This window comes from Falco rusticolus, chromosome 16 (assembly GCF_015220075.1).
Source record: "Falco rusticolus isolate bFalRus1 chromosome 16, bFalRus1.pri, whole genome shotgun sequence".
NCBI classification, from domain to species: Eukaryota; Metazoa; Chordata; class Aves; order Falconiformes; family Falconidae; genus Falco; species Falco rusticolus.
This window is the reverse complement of record NC_051202.1, coordinates 4,175,673-4,203,570: the sequence shown is the minus strand read 5'-3', so window position 1 is coordinate 4,203,570 and position 27,898 is coordinate 4,175,673. Positions and strand designations below refer to the sequence as shown.

The following is a 27,898-nucleotide window of genomic DNA, read 5'->3' as shown; positions in this document are numbered from 1 at the left end:
GGCTGCCTGGGGTCATGAAGGGAAAATGAGGTGGTTTCCTCATCTAAAAGGAAAAAGAAAAAATAATTCCCTGATAGAATACTATCATTATCCCTGATTTCTTAAAAGCCTTGACCCATGAAACCAGCAGCAGGCTCTGAGCCCTCCTTATTCTGTGGTAAAAACCAACAACGCAGTTGTTACTATTTTTTTTTTCTTCTAATGACAGCTATTGATTAAGAACCACAGGTTGCTTCATCCTGCCACCAGTGCCAAGGGCGCGTGCTCACTGGGCACCACCTGGAACAGAAGAGGTCACGGGTGCTGCCAACCTCTGTAAACACAGCGAAGCTCTCCATAAGCTTTAATTAACGGGCGCGTATCCCCTGTGACACATCACCGCCACCGTCATCACCGCCAGGCTGTGTGCCAGTCAGCCTGACGCAGCCATGCCTCAGGTTTCCTTCCTTTCAACACCTGGAGCATGGCATTGGTTTCTTTCAGTGCAGATGTTCTACTGCAGCCGGGGCCACCGTTTGAGGACACATTTCTAGCTTGGAAACCAATTGTACCAAATTTGCATTGATGCTATTTTGGTTCCACCATGTTGCTTATAAAAAGAAATGTAAGGTAATCAAGCCCTCCAAAGCAGGGCTGCCATGCACAGCTGTTGATACAGTAGCCCTTCCTTACCCATGCAAAACATTTATTAGCACCTCTTTTAGTATTTTCTTTCACGGTAAGAACATACTTCATTCAATTCAGGGATGACAAATGCCCAGCCTTGAAGATGCAACCACTAAAGAGCCCACTGGTTTCAGTGGCAAAAACTAACACCTTTAAAAATCCAATATAAACCAATATATCTTAGACTTCTGTGATATTTTTTTAAGCAGTATCAGTGAACGCATTAGAATTGTCAGAGCATTAGTATCCTACAGATTCTCTATATTCACTTCCACTATTTACGCACTTTTGTACAAAAATACCTAAGGTGCTTACATGGGATGGAAAAAAAGAACATTGTACAGAATGTCGCATACTTAAAAAGCATCTCCATTCTCAACTTCCATACTCTTTAGTGTCTCTTACAAGAGCTATTTTCCAAAATGTTGAAAGTAATATTGCTGAAATGCTGCAGATGGGGGTAAATCTGTACGATAGATCAATAAGCAGCCCGGTTTTAATTAAAACAGTTGACTGGTCCACTAGTTACTTATTACAGTCTCTTTTTTATAGTATTCGAAAACCCTTAAATCTCTTTTACTGCAGTCCTCTGGCATATATAATTTTCTCTTCAACTTGGCCAAATTCAGTTAGAAAATGGAATTAACAAGTTCTTATTGAAAATTGATACATTTCAATGTAAATATTTTATTGTGTAACATGAATATATGAGTAAATAACAGGACATTTCAAGTTAAACTTTTCCCTTTTCTTAAAATAAAAAAAAAGCTATTTTTCTTTCTCACCAGGCCAAAATGCACAAGCTCTTTATAAATCTTTGGATAGGGGCTTTCATTCGAGGTTGAATTAATATAGCATTTAAAGCGTTATACAGATTAATATACTTTTATATTTACATAGTGCTTGGTGAGTATTAATTAACATTCACAGCCCCTCTGTGAGTCAACACATTTTGAGGATGGCAAAACAGCTGCAAATAGAAAAAAAGGGCTTGTTAATTTGGCGTATGCGAAGGTTTGATTTTGGGGGCACAGCAGAAACCAAAGTAACTGGCTGCAGGTTACCATGCACCTCTTGCAATCGAGTCACAAATGCCTTGAGCAGAGAGTCAAGCCAAGTTCGAGGGCCCTTACGAGAGCCTGAATTTCCGCAGCCATGTGGTGCCAGCATCAAAGCAACAGTACAACCAGAATGCACCCAGTCGACCTGTTTTGATACAGTGCTTCGTGGTACAACACTGGCTAACACAAAAGAAAGTGGCATCCCCATGTGCCGGCATGACATACCAGATACTTGATTTGCTTCGGAGTATTTTTACTGAGAGCGCCTTGATTACAACAGCATTATCCTTGTTCTTCCAAAAAGCGGTTTCAATCTGGTGACTCTTGGGGAAGTCTCACAGATAAGTACGACCTCAGCTGCATTCTCACCTCCAGTGACATGGCCTGCTCCTAGCACTACACTGCAGGCACACCAGCGCGGAAGAGCCGAAGTCCTGCTGCAAGGGTGCAACACAGGCGTTCCACTTCAAAAGCGAAACCATCAGTGCTCAGTTCACTACCTAAAACACAAGCAACAAGTCCAAGTTTGAAGAGTAACAGACTCTCCTTCACAGAGAGATCAGTCCTCTCTAGAAAGAAAAGTCCCCAGGAAAACAAAAAACAAACAAACAAAGTCTTGTCCTTTCCTTGGTGGTCATCAAGGGCTCTATAGGCAACTAACTTCGTATGTATGATTGCTGGGTGGCAGGGAGGAAGGGAGATTGAGACAGTCTCCAGCAAAATGAAAACGTGATTCTGGCAGTTAAAAACACCCCGACGCTTTCAGCGGAGAAAGGCTTTAGAGGCAAGTGCTAGTCAACACCGGAGCAGCAGGTCACGCTGCTGCAGGTATGCTGACACTCGCAATGGTCACGGTTAGTTCAGCATGTAGATATATTCCAGATGAGAACTGGTACTTATCCGTTGCCTGTGACAACAGTACCGATCTGAATGAACGCTGCAAGGCTGCAGCATTGCCTAGAACACCTTTCCTGTTGTTAACCCTGTTAAAGTAGGTGGCAGCTTACATTTCCTTCCAAGAATCCCATTTTATATGCTTGGTTCCAGGGCTTTCAGTGCCCTTTTCCCAGTACATCTATGCTAACGAAGCACTGAGAATCTCATTTTCACCTTTGGCTGCTACTGTTTATTCTGTAAGAAATGTCACAAGTGAGCATCTCTGCCGATTACCACTTGCAAGACCACAACTGTGTCAACAGTAAGAGCATATTTATCATAGGAAAAGTGTGCCCTGAAAGGGCAATGTTAAACGCTTGATAAAGAGGGCAAACAGAAGTCGTTGAGGAATGTGTCTGGTACCATTAAAGTCACTGGGAGCAGCGACTTTAGCAAGCTGATGTGTTGAGATCCTGCCAGTACCTGGAATATGAGTTCAGAGAAGTGAGAAATTCTTTGAATATTCTCCCCATTCTCTTAAACCCACAAATTAAAGCACAAAATTGATCTAGCCTGTGAATAGTAATGTTATGCAGCTCCTTTAATTAAAAAACCTGATTGAAAATTTAAATGGCAGATCACATCGTTCATACTAGCGCTAGGTGAGAAATGCGTGCACGTTAGAGGTGGCAGAGGCAGAGCTGAATCAGCCTTGGTTTCAGGAGGTAGAATGCAAACTGAATTTAGAAAATGGCTACAGCACGTGGCGGGCTCGAGTAAAGAGAACTTATTCCAGCACAATTCAGCAGTATCAGAAATATTGAACAGTGCTTCCAGAAAAAAAACAATATACGACCCAACTTACAGGAATGATACACAGTTAGCTACCACAACTCATCACAAGCCATACTGCACTTAGGACAAGACCTCTATCTGTTAAAAAGGCTGTACGAGGGGCACACAGCAACACAGAACTTTCATTGGCCAACTAAAACTTGATCCCACATCCAGCTATGTAAGTGCCTTTGGGAAATAATATTTCTCCAAAACACATTAATAACATCAGGAAGTTGCCAACCCGCTCTGGAAATGGACATCTATATTTGGCTGCAGAATTTCTTTGTGGAAGCCTAGGGTTCCTGCAGTTTTGCAACTCAGTCTTCCATCTGTAGCTCAAAAGGACAACACATTACAGAGAAGGTGCAGCAGCAGCGAGATTAAGGAAACGGCTGAAGAAACCTTCAGAAGGGGCTTAAGGTATATGCAGAGGATGAAGAAACGGGCTTAAGGTATATGCAGAGGATGAAGATGTTCTATAGAAAGAAGGTAACAAAAAAATGCAGAGTCCTTCTACACCTTGCAAGATAATGCAAGGGCAGCAGGAGTTTAAAAAACAAAAGGTAATTTTCTATGGGAATACAACGAAGTTCAGAAAAAGTGAAAGGATGGAGAATAAATATGAACAGATGCATTTCAAGTGGAGTCACACCATTAAAAAAAGGGATAAAAGGAGTAGTTGGAGGCCTGAGGAAAAACAGCACGGGAAATCTGTGACAAGGAAGTGACACAGTAGATAGCGGTGGACAACAAGCCTTTCTGTTTCTGCTCAAAGACATCTTTAAAAGGGCTTGGCAGGGAAGGGGGGAAAAGTCTACCCTTCATTGTACCAGTGAAGCCTTAACTCTTGATGGCGATTTTCCCACTGCTCTGGTCTGTGCCTTAAGGTGCCATTAACCTGGTTTTCATACAGATATTCTGAGATTTTTCGGGGGCGGGGGGGGGTGTGTGTGGAATTTAAATAGCAATTTGTGCTATGTTAATCTTCAACAGCACGATCCTCACCTACAGCATAGGACGAACCGTTAAGGAAGCAATCGTAACGTTAATACTTACTCTCCCATAACTGCAAGTTTGCAAACAACCCCGTCTTTCAGGTTTAGAAATGTTACTGCTCTGGTGAAGCGCATCAGCACAGAAAAGGTAGCAATGCATTGGATAATGAAAAATACATCAATCAAGGATGCTTAAGGCTAGCACAACAAAAGCGCAGCTGCTAAAGGAAGCCACTGCTCCTTCAGTACTCTGCATGTGAATCTTAGCATCTAGAAAATGTGCTAAGTCTATGATCACATCGCATTTTCGAGATGGAGGGTAAAACCAGTGATCACAGTGAAATGAACCGGACAATTTGTTTTTCTGAAGAGGAAGACTACCCAAGACAAAAGCAGGCAGCATCTGAAAGACACATTCCATTTTGAAATAGATTTGTGCATCTGTAGGATTCACTATCCAGGAGAGGACATTACCTCTGATACATAATTCAATATAATAATGAGCCCACACTCAGATTTAGGATCCCAAATGCAAGGACAGAAGACAGCCTAACCACCTTTTTTAGCTAACGATCAGTTTTCAGCATATACAAATTGGATGTTTATGCTGCTCATTTTCTCTGTCCAGATGGATCTGAGGCTTTGGGCGCTGGCAGGGTCTCAAGGCAGAATAATGCCTGATGCTTCTTCAAAGAGCTGTAGCAAACCACCTGACACAGGGAACTCAAAAGGCAGGGGGTCTAGAGGTCTACAAATAAAAGCACGGTCAGGACACTGCAAGGAGAGAGGAAAGAGGGCTGCATTGCAGAAGACCTTTAGTAAACTCTCACCCTCTTGCATCGTAATATCTTCCTACAGCGGGCTGAAGGCATCCTCTCATCTTTATCTCTTCTAGTCCACCTGTAAAGACAGAAGCATCATTTACTCTCTGAAGACGGCAAGATCAGTCACTCATGTGTCAAGGCTACCAAACCACTCCAACTTTAATAAGCTGAGCAGTGAACTTTGTGGTAGAGAAGACATATGAGAGCTTGTAGAGGGGAAAAACCTCACACAATTAAAAACAATCCACCAACAACTGAGCATATTTTCCACAGATACTGGCTCATTATGATGCTGAGATTTCTCCTGTTGCCCTCGGACAACATTTCTTTCCTCTCCCCTCACCTGCTGGCCTGTCTCAGTCGGACAGTCTCATTTCAACAGTCTGAACGGTTGTTCATTTTAGAGAGGCCTTTCATGAAAGATGAAAACTCCAATATGTTATAATTAGCTGCAGTTCCACATAAGTCAGTATTATTGCAGCTTTTACATTAGATCTGAATTTGTCCCGCAAATGTGTCTCAAATATTACAGCAGAATGATTAATGATAGCATGCATAATGAAAGGATTAAGCATTGATGCAGGAGAGTTGCTCAAGAGGAACAATTTTAACTTCTTTCCACTCATAATTTATTTTTGTCCTCTACTGTAAAAGAAACCTGAAATTGAAAATAAAAATGGCTTGTGTTACTAGCAAGCAGAAGAAGAGATCTGATTCATGACCAAATTCTTCATTCAGTATTCATTGGTGGATTAAAAGCCAAATAGTCTTAACAAGTGGCACGGCAATGAACAGCATCAAATGTAAAAACCTCAGGACTTGTCCTGCTGGATAAATGTAGAGTCATTTACAGCGGCTTTGAAGATAGCTGCAATTCAACAACAAAAAATCTACCCCTCCCTCTGCAATCAGGTCTGATTCAGTGCCTGTTACATCAGGCATCATGGAATAACCAGTGCTAACAAGCCCTTTTGTGGCACACTGCAGTCACCTTTTATTCCCCCCCCTCGCTTGTTTGTGCAGTTACTCAGTCTGCAAGCAACAGGGTGTGTTAGCAAGTAACTTATGACACAGGAACAGACAAGAAGGGATTCTAAAGCGTCTAGGAGATATGTCATGTCTGATATCATCCATCAACTGCATGATACTTTGAAGTCCTTATTTCTTTGGTGCACTTGAAAGCAAAGTAACTCCACCAGAAGTCCCCTCCTTGCTCACTTTAATTTGATATCAGCATAGACAGCTGCAGTTTGCATCATTCTGTTCAAACAAATATTAAGATACATTTCCTGTGATAATCGCCATTAGAAGCCTCACAGCTCCCAACCACCCATTCTTCTTAAGTCAACACAGGAATATTTATTTTAGTTTCTTGAAATGCGCATCCTGGAGACAAGGGAGTTGTGTAACAGTTACCGCAAGGAGCTGCAGCATTGCCCTCCGGTGCCGATCACCAGACCACACTTTAGGAAAGAGCAGAATGGTCCTGTGCTGATTAGCAACTTCATCTTTAATGAGTCAAGAGGGGGGAAAAAAAAAAAAAGTCAGAGGGATTTTGAAATTCCCAGACACAGGAATTTGTATGTGCAGACCTCACCCTACAATTTTTTTTTTTTTTTAAATGCCCCAAATACAGTGCTCTCCAGTACTATTTAAACTCATATAGCGGCTTCATCTTCTGTACTGTTTTTTTTTTATAACCTTCAAAACATACAGTTCTTTGGTGGGCCACAAGAAAATGAGAAGTAGCAGTATGTCCGCATCTTTCAAGCTCCTAAGGCAGCAAGAAGTTAAAATGTAGGTTCTCTTGGTGATAAGAAATGAAGAAATACATGCATTTGAAGTCTCTTTCAGTTGAATAAAGGCATACAGCAAGACAAGCTGAAGGGAACTAGGACATCCGATTAGAAGATGAATCCCCGTGTCTCCAAGGGAAGGAGTGGACCGCCTACAACTTCCACCCGCAAACTCATGGCCCGAGGGGGAGAACAGCCCCCTCCATTCCTCTCCTGAATCGCATTTTCTCAGAAGATGAGTCAGCTTTGTTTTAACAAAAAACACTGTGTCACTTCTCCTGTAACTTTCCAATTGTCTTTTCCCATTTCTTGCAAAGGGCTGAATTAAAAGTTGCTCTTTTAAATTTTACAACTTCTTTTTACTATGTTTCCCCTCACACGCAGGAAAAGAGAGTAGCCTGTGCTCTAGCCACCCCAGTTTACTGAAGCTGGCAAACATTTCCCCCCCTGCAATAACAAAGGCATTTTGCCCCACAGTAATGAACACACCGGTTCTCAGGGAAGTGTCACAGCAGTACCAGCGTATTCTGCATTTTATGAAGCAAATCACAAGGCTTCTTCCAAGTCTAGGTTTGCCTGCCTTGTCTCAGTCATTTGGTCGACTCCCTAAGGTCTCCACCAAGATGTAGCTCATTGGTTAAGTTATATAAAAGGAGTCTTAAGTAGAGCACTCTATTGAGGTTTGAATTTTCCCTTTAAAATGCAAATGGCTGATAGTTAATTCCCTTTTGGGATTTAAGTGCTGAATTTAAAATGGGAAATGATGATACAAAAATATACTTCAGAAAGCATTGCAGCATGAGTAATGAAACATTCGCCACATGAATACAGATTCTTCTGGTCAGCCAGACATCTTCATTTATCTGCATTTTAATAGTTTCCCTCAAAACTGCTTTTGGCGAATTTTTTCCTCAACATATTACCTGGTGCAGTCTCAGTGGACTACAACGAGGGCAAAATTTGACCACGTTTTCTGGTTTTTTAAAAATCTCATCTATCAGCACATTCAAATATATCAATATTCTATCATGTATTATAAATATCTCCCTCTTCTGTTAAAAAGTCTAACAAGACCTCCTCCATACTTCCTGAAAATATAGCTGCTGACAGACCTGTTTGCCAGCTCCTTTGTTGACTGGAAAGGCTAAAAAGCTGTGCAAAAAGGCGTCTACTTAGCAGAGATGTGAAATCAATATTCACTTACCACTTTCAAAAGGAATGTCTTCCTTCTCACTTTCTTTTTCATAATTACTGGTTTACTTCTAAGGGGGGGGGGGGGGGGAGCATAAGTAATTATGTCCTTAGATCAGTTTATGCTTCAACTCATACATATGCACACACAGACACAGCCCTACAACCTTACAGGGGCTGGGGGGTGCAAAGCGCTCTAACCTGCGTTTAAAATTCAGAGGGCTCCACTCCTTGCACGATCAGGCCTTCAGAAACTCAACTGGATTCCTTGTACTTGTTCTGTCTCCTGGAAAATGTACCTTTACCGAACCCTTCAAAAGAATTCAGCTCTGTGCACACGGACACCGGCACAAACAAGACCAGTTTTAATAAACCTTTTACCAGCAAAGGATGGGACCATGTCATTGTGATTCGAAACCCACAGACCACACGTCTACAAGCAAAGGGCAAGGTTTCTAGCCTGTGTTGAGAACAGCCTAACCCTGTGATCTAGTTGAAGAATGAGAACATGTGTGCCTTCGGGTACGCTTGCTTTAGCGTGTGGGCACAGCGTGGGAGCTGCGCCAGGGAGCACCGGCAGCCAGCGGTGTGAAATCGGAGCAGACCCCAACCCGGGTCCCCCCCCCACCAACGTTCCCTGCTGATCCTGCATCAGCTGCAGCACCCGGCATGGGCACATGGATAGGTGGCTTGGCAAGGTCAGCGATTCAATACCTACAACATCTCAAACCTGAAAAACGACAAATTACGCGAGTCTGATTTCGAGTTTTCCCTCTGCCTATACAAGAAAGGATAGAATATATCAAATTGGCAAACTTTTCCTTTTTGCCCTTCTTTTGTTTGCGTGGTTTTGTCCAACTTGCATACCGTCCAAGTTCTCCAGGCTCTGTTCTTTTTTTGTTACAGACCGACTTCAATCAAACCCTAGATCTAAAAGTCCCCAAACAACCAACAAAGAATGTATTTCAGTACGTTAAATTTGAGAAGTCACAATAAGGGCTGTGGTAGAATACTGTGATATCACTCACAAAGGACCATTACTTCATTGTGAATGAAAACAGCATCTGGCACGGGGCAGGAAATAATTTACCAAAAAAGCATCCAAGCAGCACAGCAATAAAAAATAAGAATCAAATGAGTTTACAGCTACATAAGTCGTTCTCTTCGTTAAAGGTTCCTGCATTGTAAAAACGTTTCTTTAAAGTAAGGCAAGGAAAAATACTGCACATGTTAAGTCTCTTTTACGCCTTTGACTCAAAGGCTTGCCAATAGCTTTTCAACAATTGCGTGATTCACTATTGAGTATTCCATCGTGAAAGAAGCCTGCATTCTCTATGGTAGAGGGCTCTCTCATTCATTTTTATTTTGTATTTATGTTATGGACCAATATGTCAGCTGTTAAAGAAAACCTGGTGGAAGACTGAAAGGGGATAACCCCCCCCCGCCCCCGCAGGCATTACAGAAATACCAAATTGCCTTTTAGTCTTAACTACACCTTGAATATGTTTTTGTTGTGTTGCAGTTGCTCAATATTAAAGGAAATAGCATATCATAAAATATTTTCCCTGCAGTTTCTGCAACCACTCTTAAGAGGAAGTGAATGGGTCAAATCAAGACTAGGTAAGGGCCAAATGTGGGAAAGAAAAAATGGAAACAGGCAGGTTTCTTAGAAGTTTTGCAGGGAATTAGTGAGGAGAGGGCAGAGGAGGGGAGCCAGGCTCTGGAATTCATTACAAATATTATCACAGAAGGAGATGCCTCATTACAACTTTCTGCATTTGAGGAGGACCACAAGGATGGGAAGTGGCTCATCCAACTTGTTAGGGTATTGTTGGATGAAACACAACTCACCAGGGAGATTAATTCCACTTTATCAGACTGATCCAAGCAGTGTAAAATGACTTAAGTGTGTTCCTATCCTTTGCCTTCCCAAACACCTCAGCAATTAAAATGACAACTTTCAAGACAATCTTACCATGGTGGCATGACTGTAGGAAGTGGCTATATACCGGATGGGCGTGCATCTGGCAAGTCTCAAAATTACTCCAAACTTGCTTTAAGAAATGCCTTTGCTATTACTGCTGTCTTCTGTTATTCAGGCAAACTCACTAAGCAGCAAATTTCAGAGCATTTTGAAAATCAGTGGTCAAATTCTGGGATCATTTGATAAATCTCATAGCCCAGATCCCACCTGAGCTCCCGCTGTAGTTAGCGTATTAGCTTTAAAGACAGTCTTCCCAGGCAAATGGATTTTAGAGCACTGGAAAATATCAATTCTACTCTGACAGCAAAACTCTTGCAACAGATCTCCAGAAGGGTGCCTGCAAAATTAAGGCAGAGCGAACCTAACATGATGCAGGACACACAAGCGCTCTCAGCTGGAACTACAGCAAATATTTTACTGTGAACTGCAGCCTCACGCTCAGGCAAGCAAATCCTGAATTTTTCCACTGTATGCAGGCCGAGGTTACAAGAGTTTAAAGCAACAGCTGAACAATTCTGTAATAACAGAGAAATGCTAAGTACTGCCCTAACTGTGTTGGAAAGAATGCTCTCACCTTACTGTGTAAATCCACTGCTTTGAAGAAAATGCCTCAGTTTTGGGTCAGGTTGGCCAGGTGCCTGGGCACACCTGGAACACAGAATGTTTGGGTGCACCTGAATAACATCACATGAGCTTTGCCAATGAAGATTATCTCCTGCAAAAAAAGAAAGAAAAATTAAAAAAAGGGTGGGTAGCAATAATGAGACTGGCTTAAAATAATTGGGTTACATCCTGTTTACTAAAATATTTTGGGGAAGCAGACTGATGTGCTATGTCTTCCTAGCCTACAGTATCTACGTCCTTCCTCCAGTGTCATCTGTCTGAAGCACAGCAGAGGATCTGCCAGAATTCCCTGCTCTGGGCAGCTCTGCTTTCCTCCTCTGAGCAACAAATGTTCATGTTTTTCCCGTCTGGCGGGCAGCAGGATTTTTTTCATTTGTAGCCACCTGCACCAGGGCAGAGGCTGCAGTTTCAACCTTAATGGCTGTCTCAAATGATACCATTTTCTTTTTGTCAGCTTTAGAGGTAAGGCAGCATTACACTCACTGACAAATCTTGGCACTTGCTATTATACATTTACTCCATCTGATGCCTACTGTTCTCCTAAGACACCAGTTTTCAAAGGCATTCAGGTATCTGCTTATAGCGTGGGTGGAATATACTTACCTTTCAAACTCAATTTAGCTTCAAAACATCCCCTCCTTTAAACTAATCAGTCACTAAAGTAAACACTTCGACTGAGACAACTATCTTCTTGAAGGACGTATTCAACTGCAAAGATCTGCTCTGCAAAAATATTTGGAATGCAATCCAGAATGACACCTCAATCAATACAGCCCTGCTCACTGCTGGGGTCAGGTACCCAACCAGGGCACCGCAGCCTCCCGTGCCAAGCGTGTTAGCAGCAGGACACCACCACCACCACTGTTAAAAACATGGGGTCTTTTTTTCCACTGAAATATAAAATGCCAGAACCCCATGAGATTTCCGCAGTTTCCTTCACAAAAGTCTAACCTTCTAGTTGCTATGAAAGAAGACTGAGGAAGAGCTTCGAAATATGGTAAACAAGGACTCAAACCTCAGGAAAGAAAGCACATAATCTCCACCAAAATTTTAAGTTATTTGGTTTTGAACCAGACCCAGAGGCTCTTGACAAACAGGGGAAAATTGCAAACATTATATTTAAGACACAAGTCAAAGAAAAACTTCAAGAAAAAAGGTGACAACAAAATTTTGTCTAAAGCAGCTAACTGTAGGAACCAAGCTGTATCTGCAGTACCCAGGCAGCAACACAGCACCCTGCTGTGGCCACTAATAAATCTGACTGATCCCGAAAAGCTTCACCTGGGACCTCTGCTCACCTGCCCAGATGCTCTATTCCAGCGGAGCCCTGGGACCTCATGTGTTGCTTGAGTGATCCTAGAGGAGCGTGGGGCTTCAGCTGGAGGGCGGTTGTACCTGGCCATGGGCTTCTAACACCACTTTGCAGCTTGATCTTGAACCTTACTGTCATGGACTTAGTAAGCAATTACTGGCTTTTGCCTAATCCTGATTGTCTTTGCTAGACTGCATCATGACCTGCAGGTTTAATTCCCGTCTAGACCTCAGACCTGTTTGATGACCTGGATTTTTACGTGACCCTGTCTGCTATCTCCAGATAACTCTTACTCATCTTCTCTCGGCTAAATAATGAGAGTGTAGGTGGTGAGTACTCTCACAAACTGGGAGATCCAGATGCATGGATAGGGGACTTCCTAGGACAAGTTTTCTTACCCTTACAAACTTGATTAGGGCTTCTAAAGCTGTTTTAGAAAATGTATTGTTTAAGATGAAAATTTTTTTTTAAAAGTCTTGTTGCTCCACTACAGCAGAAGGACTAGTAAGACAGATGGGGGAATAAGGAATGTGTTATACAGGAGAAGGTGAAAGAAATGTGGCTTGCATAGTCTAACAAAATAAACTTCTGGAGAGGATATGATTGCTGTCTATAAATACATCAGGAGAGTAAACACTGGGGAGAGAAAAAAGTCCCGTATTTAAACTGCATAAAAACGTTGGCACAGGAACAAATAAGTAGAGATGGGCCTTGGAAAAACCTGATCTTCAGTGATGTTTTTAGTCTCTTGTTCAAGGCTACAGAACAAAAGTCTCTCTCTTAAGTGAAAACCTGCTTAAGTTAATAGCAGTGCCTGTGACGGAGAGGGCTCTGTGTCTTGGAAAGCCCCCTGCCAGCTTCTACGTCCCCAAGAAGGTCGGATTTCTTACATCTCTAAAGTCTGGCAAGGGAGGAAGACTGACCAGCTGATTGAGAAATATAGAAAAATAATAGTTTTTGCAGCTAGGGGACTTATTTTTTGCTGATTTATTAAAAGCCTGGATAAACAGTGTATGGCTTTCATATGAAATAAAGTAGATCCTATACTATGATTTATTTTTAAACATGTGCCTGCTCTCTAAACATCTATTGTAAGTTATCACCAAACTTTTTTCCATGTTGCTTTTCTCTATCTACTGAGTGTACCCAGAAGCAGGAGGCCTATCTGTGAAGATCCCCTCTTTCCCAACAGAGGCTGGTAAGACTGACTCTACCATCTCATCATCGCTTTTTTGAAAACAGCAATCAAAGGGATGTGTATTAACAAGTCCTTTCCCAGGGCTGCAGACATGGAAATTTTCTAGCAAAAGGAAAAGGCCTTTAAATCCTGTAAATGTTTTTGATGACTTTTTAAAAGACTTCATTATAATGTCTAGATGCAGGACTAATTTTAATAGAGAATATTCAACTTTCTAGCAAACTCGGAAATCTCACAACGCGTTGTTAATAGTATTCTGAGTCCCTCCAGCTTGCCTAAAGCAGAGGAAACCCAAACAGCCTCTGTGTTTACCCTGCAGTTGATGCACAAATTATTTCCTACTAATAACAATGCTTCTACATAACCAGAAGTGGGTAGTGGTGCCACCTGAACTCGGGTGAAACATTGACCAAAACAAATTTGGTACTTTCAGTTAAGTATTGTAAGGCTAATTGTAAATATCTTTCCCTGGGAAGAGCCGCACGTACTGAATAAAAAGTAATCCCAGATGAAGAAGCGGTTGACCTGGATTTGAAGTTGAACTACACCTGTCCAGTGTGGATTTCTGGGAGATGTTCCAAGAGTTAAGAAGTCTTGCAATGCGAAGAGCAACTCTGCTGCACTGGTGTTCCTGTGCTTGCCATAGCCTGTGAGCCAGGGCATTTACTGGTACCACTGCCACCCAGCTGCTTTGCTTAAGGGTCAGGGCGCCACAGTAGCAGCTGTGCACAAGAAGAATGAAAAATATTTTTCTCGCCCTGGAAAAGCTTGCAAACAGGCAGGTTACATCAAAACTTGTGAAATGCTAAACTCTCTCGGTTGATTTCTATCTTCCCCCTAAACCCAAAGATCTCGAGACACCACCAGAAGCAGCAGTAGCAGCCTTAATAAATACTGTTATAATGGAGTCAGGGAGATACCGGTGTGTGAGTGGCAAAGTATTTTCCCTGCAGGCATTTTTGCAGCCAGAACTTGCATTTCCCATCCCTATACCACAGCATGGCTTTGCTAAATGGGTTTTCCTAGTGAACTGAAAAGCTCCCTCTTCCTAAGACTGGATGCACCCAGTAAAGACTGGTGTGTTTGTGTGTGTGTGATGTGAATTGTTTCCTTACTTATTACTGTGCCTGCTGCCTGTGTTTCTTAGGGAAATATCAGGGGGGAAAACGCTATTTGGGTGGGTACAGATCAGGCAAAAGGGTAGCCAATAGTGAATGCATGTGATGAAATACTTCCCCTAATAGTATGTTTTTCATTTAGTTTGAAGTAAAATCACTTTAAAATTTTTGAGATGATTAGATAGATGCTATTAAAACACACTAACCACCAAACTTCTTTTAGTCAAACCTTTCCTTGCAGTATACAGGGATTAATTCAGCTTGCTTAGGGGGGAAAAATCCTCAAACAACTATTCTTTTTTTTTTGGGGGGGGGGGTGGTGGGGTGGTGGTGGGGTGGGGAATGACCTTGTGAACCAAAACAGGCTAACTTTGTTGTATTTGCAATGTGTTTTATGTGAGGCCACTTTAATTAAATGTATTGTGGCTTGCTCTAAACCAGTAAACTCTATCAATACCTTCACCATGTTTTGTATTCTCCATGCAGGATGCAAAGTAATTACATTTCAGTTGCATTATTATTTAGCAGGTTCTAACAGAAACACAAAGACAGCTGAAGTTTTTCCATCTTCTAGATTGGTGTGTTAAATCACGGCCAGCTGCTGACTTGCACAAGGGAAGCTTGATGGGTACCACAATGCATAGCCCAATTCTGTGCACAGTTTAATTTGGAAATCTAGGCGCAAGTACCTATTTATCATGCACAAATGTAGTCCAGGAGGTCAACAGGGCCAGCGAGGCATAGTCTGCTCCTATAACTCAAATGAGTTTATGGCACTGGAGCATTTTTCTTTGTCATGCTTTAATCTACATGCTTCTCAAAATGGGATCATGTCACGAAGAAAAATCAAGTAACCCCAACAAAAGCAGAAACAAAGAAGTATAGATGGGAAAAAGGACAGAACAGCTTCCTAGGATGTCTGAAAGAGGGTTGGTGAGCAGCTTTCAGGGACTGCGGTCCAGGTGTGGGGAGGCTTGTTTTTAAGGCAAAGACCTGAGACAGTGGTTTTACTAGGTGAAGAAGAGGGACAAAGAGGTTCAGGTGAAGGAGTTAGGTCAAGAAGATACTCAAGAAGTTAAATGGGGTATGGTTTTCCATCTGGAATGGGGGAGAAAAGGGTTCTTGCCAGGAGGATGCCAGTACACGTTGATGTGGGAGATGGCGCGGCAGCCTGGAAAAATGAGCCTTGTCGTGGCCACAGGGAAGAGGCAAGACAGGACAGATGCAGCAGAAGCAGTGCTGAAACAGCAGTATACAAATGAGGTGATGAAGAGATGGAGATATGGATCTGATGATCCAGGAGCTGAGGGGAGGAAAAGGAGCATTTGATGAAGGGTTACAGCGCTGTTCCAGACAATCTAAGTGAATGGGGAAATTATTTTATGTGGTTTATTTGAACGATGAAAATTAGAAATAAATTAACCTAACGAGAAAGCTTCTCTCTCTGACAGCCTGAGGCTATTGGAACAACAAAGCTTGTGCTGGAGCATCAGAAACAACACATTAAATGTGAGAAATACAATGGGCATTACATCACATTCCAGATACTGCAGATGATGAATCAGACCAGCATGCTTTTTCTGCATCTGGCAGCTTGTTGCATCCACTGAATTGGTCTTTCCAAGCTAAAAGAGGGGGGAAAACCCTCCCAAACCTGTGGAAAAACTTTCAGAATATGACCCACGTACCACGAAAGCACAGCCCTGAGGTCCCCTGCTGTTTTGTGCCCAGTTGTAGAGCTATATGTAACATAGCTGTATGAAACGACGGCACAACAGCGTGTTTGTGTCGCAGCCAGTAAGCCTTCAAAATGTTAAGGAGACTCTCAGAAATCCCAAATAAAAATACAACACTGAAAAGTTTAATTTTTTTTTTTACAGTAATACATATAGCTGTTCAGACTTAGAAGAAATAAAGCAGTTTTGATCCTATGTATTTCCTTGTGCTATTCATCATCGTTATGTTTCAGTGTGCTATAAAGAAATTGACACTGTGTTTATAGGCTAGAGCAATAAATTGACTTTATAGCTCTCACAATTCAAATTAGAGAACTGCCCAAAGGAGTAACAAGAATGTTGTGGAGGGGGTGGGGGGAAACCCCAAATTAACAGACTTTTCTAACTGGTAACTAATTGCGCTCACTTCAGTTTTAGAATCCTTTCTTATGGAACATTTTAAGCTCAAGTTCTACGTGCAAGTTATAAAATTTGCATCTCTGGTGGTTTTGTTGGTTTGTTGTGTTGTGGTTTGTTTTTCTTTTCAAATCTTGATTGCTCACGGAAGGGATGGGTCAGTACAATGGGATGATTTCAATATAGACCTGCACCCCTTAAATTTAAAGGACTAGATAGGGCTTTAAAGGCAGACCTGGGGGACAAGTACGTTTAACTGCATCGAGGTCTGACCCTCTCACTGTTCTCCTAGGGCAGAGAATGTGCAGAAGTGATTTTTGTAAAAGCAATGATTCATTTTTTGACCAAAATTTACCCTTCCTCTGTTGCTGGGGTTTGGGTCCCTTGGCCGCAGCAGCCCACTGCAGGATCCGCAGCTGCCCGTGTATTCCGTACGTGCACGCAGGTGGTGCGTGAAGCCATCTGGAATAAACTTCACCGGTTCTAAACACAGAGATTGTCTTATTTAAAAAATAGCTACTGAACTACTAGACCAAATGGCTTTCTGAGCGTATGCTAATGTCAAGCAAGGCATAAGAAAAGCAGTATTTTTCCGTGCCACCATAATACAAACACCTCTTTACGATGAGCAGCAACAGAAGTACGGCAATAACCCCGCTGGAATGGCCAATTAGTTACATTTCTGAACAATAGTAATTATTATCCATCCCTGAACTGACATTTAGGACTTGGACACATATACCATGGGAAAAAAAAAAAGGAATGCCAGCGGCAGCCTGGGTCCCTTTTGGCAGCAGGAGCCTTTTTGGGGGCATTTCCTCGTGGGCTGCCCCTCTACAGATGTTAATAGCTCTCACTTCAGCTTTTAATTTATAAGAATATAAGTAAAATTACAGTGAAACCCGCTGGATTATTATTTTTGACACAATTTCAGATAATTATGCTCCAAGCGGTGGGCAGGGAGGGCTGCAGAGCATCACGGCTGGAAGCCCATGAGAGATCTCAGGCTCAGCTCCGTCTCCAGCAGGGAGGGGGAGATGGACCCTGCCCTCCCTGCCGTGTAAAAGGGGGGTCCCGCCCGGCCGCCCTCCCGCCCCGATAAATCACTGCCCATCACCCGGCGCCCGCCCCCGCGCTCCTCCCCGCCAGCAGGGGGCGCCCCGCCCCGCCCTCCCCCGCCCTCCCAGCAGGGGGCGCTGCTAGCGTCCCCCACACCTCCTCCCCCAGCAGGGGGCGGAGCGCCGCGATAAGAGGCGAGCTCTGATTGGTGGCAAGGCCCCCGGCGGAGCGGAGCAGGGATGAGAGAGGCGCTCTGATTGGTCGAAGGCACCAGGGGGGGGGAGTAAAGGCCCGGGCAGGGGTCCCCCCCCCTCCCCTCCCCGTGGATCGGGGTCCCCCCCCTTGCTCCCCGGGCCCTGACCTGGCCGCCTCCGAGTCTTTTCTGGAGGACTTTTGGGCCCCATCTTCGCAGGCGGAGGCGTTTCAGCCAATCAGCGTGCGTCGCCGCGGCCTGTTGCCAGGCAGATTATGGTAATGAGGTCGGGCGGCCGCCCCCCCTCCCGCTCTGCAGCTACCATTGTGAGGTGAGGACAGGTGGGGGGGTTTGGGGCCGCAGCGGGGCCGGCGGCAGCGGCCGGGACGCGGCACCCGCACGGGACCCCCTCAGGTAACGCGATGGGACGGTCCGGGAGGGAAGCCCGATCCGGGGGCGCCGCGGGGACCCGCCGGGGGTTTTGGACTTGTTGTTTTAGTCGCACCCAAGATGGCGCCCGGAGCTGGCGGCTCCTTGGCGCTGAGGCCGGGATAAACCGTTCGCTCCCGCGAGTGGGGGGGGGGCAGTAGGGCGCAGTCATTCCCCTCACCCCCCCGCGGGAGAGGTACAGTCCGCTTCCCCCCCCTCCCCGCCCCAGCCGGGATCCCCCACCCGCCCCGGACAGAGGGAGAAGGGCTGCCCCCACCCCTGTTCCCCCCCTCCCTGGATGGTACAGTCCGGACCCCAGCACCTCAGTGGCGGGGGGGTGCTGGAGCCATCTTGTCCCCGTCCCGTCCCCCGTCCCCAGCACTGAGGGGGGGGCCCTCGCCCCCCACCACTACTCTGGGCCGTTCGCTCCCCTCCCCTATGGTTAGACCAGCGCCCCTACCCTCGGCTGCCGGGCCGTCCCCTCTCCTCTGCCCGCCCGGCGCGACCTCTCGCCGCCATCCCCGTCCCCCCCAGGGCCGGAGTGGTTGGGGCGGACTGACGGCCGGGCGCCCTCATGGGGGGCTGATGCCGCCTTCCCGGGGCCGGGGGGGGCCGCCGTGCTGCCTCACACCGGGGAGCGCTGGCGGGCAGCGGGCGGGTGGGGGGCACCTGCGCCTCCTGATTGGCCGCGTGCCTCGCGCCCCTGCCTCCCATTGGTCTAGTTAGGGGAGGGGGCGTTGCACCCCCTCCTCGGATTGGCTGGTGGTGGTGGCAGCTATGGGGAGCGGGGGTATATAAGGGGAAGGGGGTAGCGGCGGCCGGCTGGCCTGGGGGGAGCTGTGGGGTGGTAGTTGTTGAGGGGTCCCTCCTTGGTGGAGGGTGGTACCTGGGGGCATTTTCGGTGGTCCCAGCAGGGAAAGGCTCCGGTGTGGAGGGAAGGCAGCCCTTTTGCCACCACCCTGAGGTGCCAGTATGGGGCTTGCGTGGCTGGGCTCATCCAGGGGCCAGGCTGGTGGGTGCGGGCCTTGTGTTGGCTCCCACCACCTGAGGTGGATCGATCCATCATGGGTCTGAAGGAAGGGGCGAGGCCCAGCCTTCTGTGAGTGGGAGTTGTGGTGTTTGCCACTGCTCTGCTAGTGTGGGGCCTTTGGGCAGCGGTTGCATCTGCTAAATGCACCCGTTCTTGTCGTCTGGAATATGGTTATGGCATGTGGCAGTTTGATCTTGGGGATCTCTTGTTGCCTAGGTGTTGGTGTTGAGTTGCCATGTCCCTCCTCCTGTGCTACGGTGGCATTAAAGGGTTGTTAAGGGAGCTTGTTATGCTGGAACGGAAACATAAAATCCTGTGACTTTGTCTTTCAAAACTACTGATCCTAAAGGGACAACTCTCCCTTTATAGGGTTACCTTGCTCAAGGCGTTTCAAGCTATGCACAGTCACCTGTTACTTCAGCTATTTGCTGCAGACCCTCAGAAGGGGTCCTGTGGGGTTCTGTAGGTGAGAGTTAAAAACCTGGTTTAGGTGCCTGAGCTTCAAAGTCCTGAGAGTGAAGGGACAGTGTTTGCAATGTGCTTCTTGGTGTCTGCACACTAGCCCGTCCAGCGTGTTACTGATCTATTTGTGGTCCTTACAGGCCTTTAAAGGATGAGCAAGCACGAAGCTGGGTGTCTGTGAGGTGCCTATCAGTGTTTCTCCCTCAGAATTTCAATGGGAATAGAGGCTATACTGAACTGCTTTCTATCTTTAATAATTCATCCCCCCCTTTAATTGGTTAAGTTAGAAGCTGAATTGCTAATGAATCATCAACTGATTTTGCAAGAGGGTTCTTTGCATCTTCTGTGGAAACAAAATAATAGGCAGTTTTAAGCCTTCTAATGCCTTCATTTCGGGGGGGGGGGGGGGGGAACCTAACCACACAAGAGGGTGTATTTCTCTAGTCAGTCCTTAAATGGAGAACTTGCCTCCTGAGTTGCGATGCTTTTTGGCACTTTGCTATATGCACTCTTCTCTTGTGTGTTCGGTACTTAAAACAAAGACAGCTTTACTACCTTGATTATAGGATGAGATATTGGTGTAATTGTTATTATTTTTATCTGATGGAATAATTGACAACTTGTTATTAGAGAGAAATGGGTATGTGGTGTTGCTTTCTCTGCTCTGCTACTAACCTGCAAAGAAAATCCGTGGATGAACTCTCTTATGGTAATTTGCTCAGCAGTCAGCAGCTACTTCGAGTGTGTTTCTGACCACCTGCAGCTGCTGTCAGCTGTGTAAACTGAATTTTAATTGACTTATAAGTGTAGCTAATTACGGGGGCTGTTTTAGTATTGTGAGTTTTGTTTTGACTTAAACATGAGATTGGGTCTATTTATCACTTTTATTTCATGCTAGTAGAACACAGAGAAAGAGAAGGTGTGTTTTAGCCCTTAACTGGCAGTGTGTGTTAAGTCCCCACCTGTTTTAATGCACGGATAGCCTGATTTGTGTTCTCTACTTCAGAGAAACAGCTGTTCTGAAAAAGACAAGTTTGGTGGCTGGGTTTTTTTATGTGCAGAAACAAGGTAGTTTTGTCTTTCAAAGAGCTTAAAGTGGAGGGGTGATTTAATTCAGAGGAGAAGAGATGCAGGGAGGTTAGAAAGAGAGGGAGGGAGGGAAGAAGCAGCACCATCAACTTGTAGGAAAGGGAACAACCTCCTCTTCTGACAGTAGCTTGGAGAAGAGTTTCCTGAGCAGGAGAAGGGATAGGAGACAAAAAAGATGGCAAGTGGAAGCCGCAGGGGAACTGAGCAATGTGGTGGGTTTGGTACAGTTTTGCTTTCTTTCAGTAAAACCTAAGAGCGCATAAAACCTTGAAGGTTGCATATGCAGCACCATAGCACAGGTTTTGATACAGACCTTTTATTTTCCTTGTTTGTTATGTTGTACTTCAGATACATGTTTTCCCTGTTTTCTTGCTTTGTTGGACTTCTCCCTCTATCATGTATAAAACAAATCAAATCAATGAAGTAGACAGGGTCGCTGCCTCGAGCAGCTGGAGCCTGAGAATTGCAGTGTATGATAGTAACAGATGATGATATCATGGGGAGTTCAGAGTATGAAGCGTTTGGAAGAAGGCAAAGTAAAGAATGTGGTCACACATTCAGGAAGCCGAGGATGGGAGGAAGAATCTAGTTGCTGGAGTGAATATGTAGATGTTGAGCGAATGGGAAGACAAGCGACTTAAGAATGTCATGTGCATATATGGAAATGTAATTAACTTGTCTCTTTGCCCTCTCAGAGGGTGAAGGACGGATGCAGTGAGAAAATGCCTTGTTGTGTAAGAATTGGGACTAAAGCAGGTCTCTAGCCCAACCATCCTCCTGGATGCTAATCTCTCTTCTTGGGACTCACCTGGAGTGCTTGCTTATCTCACATATTTTGTGGTAGAAACAGGCTTTCTGATACTTTGTGAGAGCAGTTGCAACAGACTGTCCGGTTGTATTGAGTTTGCGTAACAAGGTTTTGGTAGCTGGGGGGGGGGATACAGGGGTGGCTTCTGTGAGAAGCTGCTGGAAGCTTCCCCTGTGTCTGATAGACCAATGCCAGCCAGCTCCAAGACAGACCCACCGCTGGCCGAGGCTGAGCCCATCAGGAATGGTGGCAGCACCTCTGGGATAACAGATTTAAGAAAGGGAAAAAACCCCCTGTGCAGCTGCAGCTGGAGAGAGGAGTGAGAATGTGAGAGCAGCAGCCCTGCAGACACCCAGGTCAGTGCAGGAGGTGCTCCAGGCATCGCAGCAGATTCCCCGGCAGCCCATGGAGGCCCATGGGGGAGCAGCCCCCCACCCGCAGCCCGAGGAGGACCCCGCGCCGGGGCAGGGGGATGCCCAAAGCCTGTGACCTGTGGGCAGCCCGTGCTGGAGCAGCTCCTGGCAGGACCTGTGGCCCCGTGGGGAGAGGAGCCCAGGCTGGGGCAGGGCTGGTGCCTGGGGGGCTGCACCCCGTGGGAGGGACCCACGCTGGGGCAGAGCAGAGTGTGAGGAGGGGGCGGCAGGGACAGGGTGTGATGAACTGACCGCAGCCCCCATTCTCCGCTAAGCCTGGGAAGAAGCGAGGGGGAGGGGGGAGGGGTTTTAGGATTTGGTTTTATTTCTCATTATCTTGCTCTGATTTGATTGGTAATAAATTAAACCAGTTTCCTCAAGTCAAGTCTGCTTTGCCGGTGACAGTAATTGCTGAGTGATTTCCCTGTCCTGGTCTCGACCCACGAGCCTTTTGCTCTATTTTTCTCTCCCCTGTCTGGTTGAGGAGGGGGTGACAGAGCGGCTGTGGTGGGCACCCGGCATCCAGCCAGGGTCAGCCCACCACACATGCTCTCACCTTTAATGCTTGGGGACTGTCCTTTTAGGCAAAGGACTGTGATGCACGTTGGACGCAGTAGTGGAGGACTGGCCTTGAAGATCTAAGAGATCTCTTGGAGCTCATTATTGCTTTGATGATGGATGTGCCATAGGGATATAGGTAGATAGATTCCTTATGCACAATTTGAGTAAAGGGTGAGTTTGTGTTTGGCTGAGCTCTTCTATTTGTTATACGACTAAATAAATTGAAGCCATTTCTCCTTTTGTGGAAATAAATAATCCTTGCTGTCCCAGCCCTATGTATGATTTCCATTTCTAACTCACCAGTAAAACATAAATATTGGGGTTATATATTACCTGATTATTAACATTCAGCCAAAATGCACCAGAGCCAGAGTTCCTTGAAACAATATGTGCTTTTGATGGATGGCAATGCAGAGGAGGAGACGGTAGTCGTGACTCAGTCCTCAATGAGGTTAGAAACCTTCTTGCTGCAATGAAAACGTGTTCTTGCCAAGGGATCTCAGGAAATGCACCGACACTGCCTTCTAGGCAGGCTGGGGTAATTAACTTAAGTGTGGGATATAGCTTTTTGCAGACACATGTGATGTTCCTTTTGAGCATAATAAATCATTTTCATATTAAAGGCTGGAGGAAGACCTGTAGTCGTAAAACCCCCTTTCGTAACAATCTTGCTGTCCTTGCACATGGTGAAAAAGAGTGGTCAGTGAGCTCAGTACTTAAAGGATTAAGCTAATAGCCCCTGCCATTATTGCTGCAGGGAACCCCAATCTATATACAAGCCTCTTTTTACACTGGGGAGTAAATCACATTAGCTGTTTTATGCACCATTATAGTAGAGTGGATTCTCATTTGAGATACTGCAGTGGCTTTATGGCTCCCTGAGCAGGGAGGTGGACTTCTCCCCTTGCCCGGCTGTAATATTCCCCCATTCTTCTCATCCCAGAGAAGGGACAAAAGCGAATGTTTGGCAGGCACTGGTTCGGGTGCTTCCTCAGCAGAATGCCCTTAATTAGACTTGGAGTAGTTGCTGCAGATGAAGTCCCCAGAGCTTTTGTCTGTGTATCTTCTTGTGTAGTCCCAGCATTGAAAGAAATTGTCATTCCTTAATAGTAGGTATGCCAAGAAAATGTGATTACTGATGGCTTTTTTTTTTTGGTGGTGGTTTTCTTTGAATTTCAGAGCTGAGCTTTCCTTTGAAGCACTGCGTGAGTTCACGATATTCAACTTGTGTCAAAAACTCTTACATGCCAAATACAAAATAATACGAAAGTGACTTTGCTGTTATTGGAGGTTTTTTTTCTTAAAGCACTGCTCACTCCCATTCCCTAGGTGTTAGGGGTCACAGGTGCACCTATGAGGTGACATGGCATGGGTGCTGTGATGGCTGAGGGCGAGAGGGGGGCTTCTGCTGAGGACAGTGAGGCTAATGAGGACGTTGCTGTTGGGCAGTGGATGAAGCGCTTTGCCCCTGAGCAGTGCTTTCTCATTCTCTGGAGGTGAATGCAGTGAATGGGGGAAGCTGCTGATTTAATAACAAACCTTCAGAGAAAGCATGCTGCAGGAACATGAGAGAGGGGTTAGAGCATGTCACGGTGGTCAAAAGGAGTTTTCAAGTGAGTTTTCCAAAAGGAACAACTGTTCAGACAGTGACACAAAAGGTGTCAGCAGCTGCAGAGGACAAGCTTCACCATTAATGAGATTTTTCAGATTGGATGTAAAAGGCAAAAACTAAAGAGGAAGGCCATAGGTTTCAGACACCAGCAGATCCCCAGGGGGTGCCGAGGAAGGGAAGGTAAATGAAGGGAAAGTAAATGTGAATGGCATAATGTGAATGTTTGTGAAACAAACCTGATTTGTCTTGAAGAGGGTGTTGATTTACTTGTAAATCTCAGATGAGGCAGATGGCTGGATATGATGGGTGTGCGGACACGTAGGAAAATACTCATCTTGCCCTGCTTGAGCTCTGAATCGGATGCTTTCTAGTCATGGTTAGCATCAGGTTGTTCCTGCACTGATAAGCCTCACCGAGATAAGCGCCGGTGTCACTTCCTAACTCTGACCGTGCTCTTCTGCCTGTGAAAAACATGGCCATGTTGCAGGGAGCTCAAGGGCAGCACCTATGGGTGCTGTTGCAGATAGAGCTCCAGCAAACACAGGTTGGAATGAGTTTATCTTCTACTGGAGTAGATATTTTAAAGTGATGGGAGCTGTGTGGGTTCTTGATTTACATTGTATCTTATATTGTGATCCATGGTATATAAATAGTGACGCGCTGTTTTCCTGTCACTGCCTTGCCACTCTGATGTACTGGAGTGTTACTGGGTTATGTTTATACACTACTGTTTCAGCTTGTGCCATCACTCAGCGTGGACTGGGTGAGGCATGCCTGCTATTTTGGGGAGGAAAATGCTGTCTTCATAGTAACTGTAAATGGTTTAGAATCTCAGATGTTGGTGTTGCTTCTTGCTCATGTGCATGATGCTCCTCAGGTTGTATGTAAACATTGGGGTGGTGATAGAATTGTGGTTGGTGTTGGTGATGGGTCTCATAGCATGCGTGTGTGTCCCTTAGACACGGCAGCACTTCCCAGTGAGGTGCTTGCCTCTTTATTTAGTTTGTCTGAAAATGTCTGATGCCTGTGAGATACAGGGAGAAAAATCAACAATTACAAAGGATAATCTGTGGACAAATGATGCGGAGAGCAAGTGGAGACCAGTGGAGAGTGTTCCCTTGCATGCTAGCTCTTTGGCAATGCTTTTGCCTCAAGTTCCATGTTTATTTCTGCAAAAGGACTAGTAAAGCTTCTGGCTAGACCTTTGAGAGAGTGTTTTCTTTAGCACAATCTCCCAAACTGGAATTGCTAACAGGCTTAGTGTGGAGGCCACGTACCCTAATGCACTCGTCATGAGTCTTCTGCAACTAATTTGAAAAAATACTGTGGCTATGTGGTGAGCTGGGCATCTGCTGCTTCCTTGTGCAGTGAGACATCTCTGCTGAGAGAATACCATAGGGAAATTGTTAAAATCTCAAGGCACTGTGGCTGTCGGTGTCACAGCTGTAATGGATATTGAGAGAGGGATTTAAAGAAGAAAATAAGATCACGAAGGATAAATGAGCGAGAGCATCCTATAGAGTACTAGTGAGCAAAGTTATTTTGGTCTTTTGCTGCCATCACAGTTGGAAAAATTACTTGGGTGTTTGTATTTCCCGACAATTTTGTTGTCAGTGACTTTGGACCAGATCATGTTCCCAGCTCCCAACCTTAACTGCAGGTCTTGTTTTTTCACTGTTGGCTTTTGTACCAGCTAAATTTCAAAGCTTGCTCGTGCCTCGTGCCCTCCTTATTGCCTGGCCTTGGGATCTCTCAGGGGCATGGCCTGTCTGCTCCCGCACAAACTTCTCACTCGGTGTAGCCACGTTTCCAGGGAAACATGCTTTTCTGTGTATTTTGGTCATGATGGAAATGATGAGGATTCTCGGAGACCCAGGCTTTGGTAGGAATGCATACCAGAGGCAGATCCTACGATGTGTTTTGAAGTACTGAAGTTGAAAGCATCAGCAAATCCTCCAGCTCCTAATATTGTCTGATTGTTATTGCTACACAATTGGCTGGGCTGAGCAGTTGTTTTTTTTTTATTTCTGTGGAGAACAGCAATAACAGTACCATTTATAGAAACTGCACCACCAAGCCACTGAATTTGGCTCAGCCTTGCTTTTTTGCCCTGAGATTTGACATTAATGCTAGCTTCTAGAACCATGGCAAAACTCAAAATGATAGTCTTCTGCTTTCAACTTTTTGGTACTATTTTTTCTTGCAGATATGAATCTTAATGCCCACTTTTGTCTATTGAAGACCTGTCTGAACCCTTGGGTCTCCTTTTCACTTCTGTTGTAAATTATTTGTGCCAAAGTGAGTCAGCAGGCGTGAGTCAGCATCTTCCTTGAGACCTTCAATATCTGCTTGTGTGGAAGGTCAGCCAGAAACTCTGCTACTTGTTGCACCATGTGGAATTAGCCAGAACTGTGCCTGTCTCTTAATTCAATCACTGGTTAATTTAATTACATTCTTATTAACAGGATAATTATATTTTTAAAAAAAAACACCCATATCCTCCACATTGAAACCTCTAGATTTTATTTTTCTAAGTGATTAGGTAGTTGATTACACTACTGGCTATTGTTAGTGCAGTTACCTGAACTGGCTCTTGATTAATAAGGACAGTTAAGAAAAAGAGCTGTTTGGGATAAACCAGCCAAAGAATGTCAACAGGATAGGCATTTAATTTTATGTAGAAGGATTTCAGATCCTGTTAGTGACATAAATGCTGTCACATTTCACACAGGCAGTTCTAGACCCCTTGGTGATGGTATATCTGATAAAATAAGTGATGGAGTTGAGTGAAAATGGTAGGATTAGGTATGAGAAAATCCCTGAATTAATCCTTAATAACAAGTAGCTTTGAGATAGCTGGGTGAAAGGTGCTGTGTAGGGATGGAGGATATGTATTTATAGAGCAGAGCTTGTGTGGTGTAATATGTAAATAAACAATATTTATTTGTAAATGACCCTGGCTTTCAACACTTGGAGAGTAATGCTGGTGTTTGACAGTCCTAATTGTTTGCTGCAGTTCATTATTTTTTTCCCCATACTAATGAGATCCCTTAACTAAAGTATGTATTCCTTTTTTTTTTTTTTTTCCTGGATGTTTTGTATCAAGTAATATTAATGCAGTGGAATTTCTGCTTCATTATTCCCATAACATAATGGTGTATGGGTCTAATAGGAAGTCAGAACTGCTCCTCAGTCTCTGCTTGCGTGGGGGACTGCGTGGCACATGTGCTGTGTTACTTGCCATGAGACAGCAAATGTTAGGCTCTAGTCACCAATAATGGCATGACTTAAGTGTCTGGCGATGCCCAGAAATATCTTTCCTACAGCTTTTCTTTATATATGTGGAAGTAATACGTCTTTTTTTCCCCCACATCGTTCAGTGACGTTAGCCTGAGACATTTCTGCACTATTGATTTATATGTTCTGGCCAGGACCAGTGGTACAGTTAGTGCTCAGGTCTGCAAAGCTTACTCGTTGCTGGCAAAATTAGCAGTAAGTGCCTGCTACCCTCCTGCCCCCCCCCCCCCATCTTTTTTTAGTTGTCAATGAAAAGCCAAATGCTAGCATTTATAGGAATAAATTATGACTAAAATAATTTGCATTTAAAATGCAAATGAATGAAAGCATC

At 44.8% G+C, this 27,898-nt stretch overlaps 1 protein-coding gene and 1 long non-coding RNA gene across 14 annotated transcripts in view; one reads left to right on the top strand and one right to left on the bottom strand.

The window, feature by feature from the left end:
- Nucleotides 1-1,333: 1,333 nt before the first annotated feature.
- Nucleotides 1,334-18,936, bottom strand: LOC119158130. Of its 4 annotated transcripts, XR_005107770.1 has the most exons (6): nucleotides 18,756-18,936; nucleotides 18,035-18,124; nucleotides 16,970-17,097; nucleotides 10,805-10,945; nucleotides 5,266-5,335; nucleotides 1,334-2,227 (listed from the first exon to the last, which is right to left on the bottom strand). It is a non-coding gene; the product is annotated as an uncharacterized LOC119158130 (long non-coding RNA). The 4 variants fall into 4 exon arrangements; XR_005107771.1 differs by lacking the exon at nucleotides 18,035-18,124; XR_005107769.1 differs by lacking the exons at nucleotides 16,970-17,097; nucleotides 18,035-18,124.
- PRDM10 (PR/SET domain 10) overlaps nucleotides 18,087-27,898 on the top strand; it is a 47,242-nt gene continuing 37,430 nt past the window's right edge. For 2 of the 10 annotated variants that reach the window (XM_037409672.1, XM_037409665.1), the window contains exon 1: nucleotides 18,170-18,280. The gene's annotated coding sequence lies outside the window, so the exon portion shown is untranslated. The other 8 variants (XM_037409673.1, XM_037409671.1, XM_037409666.1 and 5 more) reach the window with 7 other exon arrangements.